This window comes from Pseudophryne corroboree, chromosome 4 (genome assembly GCF_028390025.1).
Source record: "Pseudophryne corroboree isolate aPseCor3 chromosome 4, aPseCor3.hap2, whole genome shotgun sequence".
Lineage (NCBI taxonomy): Eukaryota > Metazoa > Chordata > Amphibia > Anura > Myobatrachidae > Pseudophryne > Pseudophryne corroboree.
Window position 1 is genome coordinate 915,247,508 of NC_086447.1, and position 4,636 is coordinate 915,252,143.

Consider the following 4,636-nt stretch of genomic DNA (forward strand, 5'->3'; position numbering starts at 1 on the left):
CATTGGCCCCTTTCCTGTCGAAAGAGTCATCAGCCCTGTGGCCTACAAGCTGAAGTTACCACCTTCTCTGCGAATACCTAATGCTTTTCATGTTTCTCTCCTCAGACCTTTAGTCCTGAATCGTTTCCAAAGAGCTCTTCCAGTCGGCCCCAAAGTTCGAACTCAGCGGGGCGTGGAGTTCGAAATTGGGAAGATTCTGGATTCCCGTTGCCGGTATGGACTTCAATACCTTGTTGATTGGTCCGGCTATGGCCCAGAGGAGAGAAGTTGGGTAAATTCGTTGGATGTCCATGCTCCGAGGTTGGTCCGTGTCTTCCATAACACTCATCCTTCCAAACCACGTGGGTGTTCAGTACCCACCCTTAAAGGGGGGGGTACTGTCAGGAATCGACTCACCACGGTGACATCTGTCCGCCGCTGCGGACTCCGTCCTGGGTCCCTACGTTCATCTGTCATCCGCGTCTCTGCCATCAGACGCCATCCTGGGCCTGGGAGCGCTCCTGTGACAGCGGGCGTGTAGCACGCCGCGTTCCCGCTGGGCCGCGGCATGGGCGCCGCCATGACAGCCTCCAGCAGTCAGCATACGGCGGCCAATCCGGTGCTTGGCCGCACCCACTTTTCCTCACTCCACCAATGACTGTGCAACAGGGGGTATATATGAAGCTGCAGGATCGGTCTGCAGGCATCCTGAACTTTGTGTCACTCCTGCGACTCATGTGTAAGGATCTGGTTCCTGTTTCCTCCGTGTACCTGGATACCTGCCTGTTGTTCCGTGTTCCTGGCTATTTACCTGAGACTCTGTACTCCTGGTTACTTCTCACAGCTCCATGGAACTACAAGCCTCAGCAACACCTGCTTCCATCTACAGGCTTCACACTCACCACCATCTCAGTGTGCTTCAGCCTAGCAGTAGAGACTGACTCCAGGTGTGTTCCATCTCTCCACCTGTGACGCAGCTTGCTTGCTGCCAGTGCCTCATCACCTGCACTGTGGACATAGTCAGACTCCTGCCTCTGCTACCAGGTTTGCCATACAACACCATCTCTGCTGGCTCCACGTTTTAATCTGCTCTGGTTCCCATACCAGAATATTCTCTGCCAAGTTATTACTCATCTGTGTTCATTCATCTGTTATCATTACTACCGGTTATCATTTCATCAGTTACCATTCATTCATTTGCCATACTTCTGTTACCATAGACTTTCAGCTTCCACGCTGTACTATTGACATTTGCATTTCTTACTGTTATTTTCTGCTGCCGTTTTGTGAACCATCTGTATAAATAAATATCATTGCGCTCATGCGCAGAAACATAATCCAGCCTCCTCGCTTTCTCCCATCTACCTCCACTGACCCACTAGCGCCCCCTCCGGGGACACAGACAAAACCAAGTCTGACAGTTACTCCTTTCCAGGCCTGAATAAGGGTGGGGATGACTACCTTGTGAATTCCCTTTCGGGCTAGGATCCGGCGCTCAACAGGCATGCCGTCAAACGTAGCCGTGGTAAGTCTTGATACACGCACGGCCCCTGCTGCAGTAGGTCCTCGCGAAGAGGAAGAGGCCGAGGATATTCTATTAGTAACTCCTGAAGATCTGGGTACCAAGCCCTCCTTGGCCAGTTTGGGGCAATGACAATTGTTCTAACTCTTGTTCTTCTTATGATCCTGTGCACTTTTGGGATCAGCGGAAGTGGAGGGAAGACATACATCGACCGGAACGCCCACTGGGCCACCAGTGCATCCACTGCTATTGCTTGAGGGTCTCTCGACCTGGAACAATATTTCTGAAGCTTCATGTTGAGATGAGATGCCATAATGTCTACTTGAGGAACTCCTCAAAGACTTGTCACCTCTGTGAAGACTTCTTGGTGTAGGCCCCACTCTCCTGGATGGAGATCGTGTCTGCTGAGGAATACTGCTTCCCAGTTGTCTACTCCCGGAATGAAAATTGTAGACAGAGCCTTTACATGTCTTTCTGCCCAGAGGAGGATCTTCGTCACCTCTGCCATTGCCGCTCTGATTTTCTTTCCGCCCTGCCTGTTTATGTACGCGACTGCTATTACATTGTCCGACTGGATCTGCACGGGATGATCTTGAAGAAGATGTACCGCTTGTTGAAGGCCGTTGTAAATGGCTCTCAATTCCAGCACGTTTATGTGAAGGCAGGCTTCCTGACTTCACCATTTTCCCTGGAAGCTTTCTCCTTGCGTGACTGCTCCCCAGCCTCAGAGACTTGCATCCGTGGTTACCAGGACCCAGTCCTGAATCCCGAACCTGCGTCCCTCTAGTAGGTGAGAACTGTGTAGCCACCACAGGAGCGAAATCCTGGCTTTTGACAAAAGGATTATCTTCCGGTGCCTATGTAGGTGTGATCCCGACCACTTGTACAACAGGTCCCACTGGAATACCCTGGCATGGAACCTGCCAAACTGTATGGCCTCGTAGGCCACCACCATCTTCCCCAACAACCGAATGCACTGATGGATCGACACACTCGATGGTTTCAATATCTGTTTTACCATTTTCTGGATTTCCAGAGCCTTTTCCACCGGAAGAAATACCCTCTGAACTTCTGTGTCCAGAATCATCCCGAGAAAAGACAATCTTGTTGTCGGTTCCAACTGTGACTTTGGATAATTTCTGATCCAACCGTGTTGTTGGAGTATTGACAGGGAGAGTGTGATGTTTTGTAACAACTGGTCCCTGGATCTCACTTTTATTAGATGGTCTAGATAAGGTATTATATTGACTCCTTTTTGACGCAGGAGAACCATCATCTCCGTCATCACCTTGGTGAATACCCTCGGCGCCGTGGAGAGACCGAAAGGTAACGTCTGGAATTGGTAATGGCAATCCTGAACCGCGAATCTCAGATAAGCCTGGTGAGGAGGATAAATGGGAACATGCAGGTAAGGATCTTTTATATCTACCGACACCATGTAGTCCCCCATCTCCAGACTAGAAATCACTGCCCTCAGTGATTCCATATTGAACTTGAATCGTTTCAAGTAGAGATTCAGATTTTTCAGGTTTAGGATCGGTCTGACCGAGCCGTCCGTCTTCGGAACTACAAAAAAGGCTTGAATAAAACCCCTCCCCTTGTTGTGACAAAGGTACCAGGACTATGACCTGATCCTGACATAATTTTTGGATTGCCGCTGTTACTGCTTCCCTTTCTGGAAGAGAAGCTGGCAAGGTCGATTTGAAAAATCAGCATGGGGAAACGTCTTGAAACTCCAGCTTGTATCCCTGGGACACTATTTGCAACACCCAGGGATACAGGTCAGACAGAATCCAACCTTGGCTGAACAGTTTGAGACATGCCACCACCCGAGCGGCCTCCCGCAAAGGAGCCCCAGCGTCATGCTGAAGATTTGACAGAAGTAGGTGTAGACTTCTGCTCCTGGGAACCTGAAGCTGCTGTGGACTTCTTTCCCTTTTTTGTATTTATTGGGCCGAAAGGACTGCATGTGCGGGTGATATGTCTTTTTTGCCGGTGCAGGCGCAGGAGGGAAAAAATGTTGACTTACCTGCGGTATCCGGCGAGACTAACGCATCCAGTCCATCGCCAAATAAAGCCTCACCTTCATATGGGAGAGCCTTCATATTTCTTTTGGAATCTGCATCCGCGTTCCACTGGCGAATCCACAATGCCCGCCGAGCTGATACTGCCATGGTAGCGGCTTGTGAACTTAAGAGTCCAATATCTTTCATCGCTTCTAGCATGTATGCGGCAGCGTCTTTGATATTCCCTAATTTAAGGAGTATCACATCTTTATCAATCGTGTCAATTTCTCAAGACACGCTTTCTGACCATTTTACAATAGCGCGACTCACCCACGCGCAAGCAATTGTGGGACTGAGCAGCGTACCATTGGCAACATAAATAAGAATTTACTTACCGATAATTCTATTTCTCATAGTCCGTAGTGGATGCTGGGGACTCCGTCAGGACCATGGGGAATAGCGGCTCCGCAGGAGACAGGGCACAAAAGCAAGCTTTTAGGATCACATGGTGTGTACTGGCTCCTCCCCCTATGACCCTCCTCCAAGCCTCAGTTAGGTACTGTGCCCGGACAAGCGTACACAATAAGGAAGGATCTTGAATCCCGGGTAAAACTCATACCAGCCACACCAATCACACCGTACAACTTGTGATCTGAACCCAGTTAACAGTATGATAACAATGAAGTAGCCTCTAAAAAAGATGGCTCACAACAATAATAACCCGATTTTTGTAACAATAACTATGTACAAGTATTGCAGACAATCCGCACTTGGGATGGGCGCCCAGCATCCACTACGGACTATGAGAAATAGAATTATCGGTAAGTAAATTCTTATTTTCTCTAACGTCCTAGTGGATGCTGGGGACTCCGTCAGGACCATGGGGATTATACCAAATCTCCCAAACGGGCGGGAGAGTGCGGATGACTCTGCAGCACCGAATGAGAGAACTCCAAGTCCTCTTTAGCCAGAGTATCAAATGTGTAAAATTTTACAAACGTGTTCTCCCCTGACCACGTAGCTGCTCGGCAAAGTTGTAATGCCGAGATCCCTCGGGCAGCCGCCCAAGATGAGCCCACCTTCCTTGTGGAGTGGGCTTTTACAGTTTTAGGCTGTGGCAGGCCTGCCA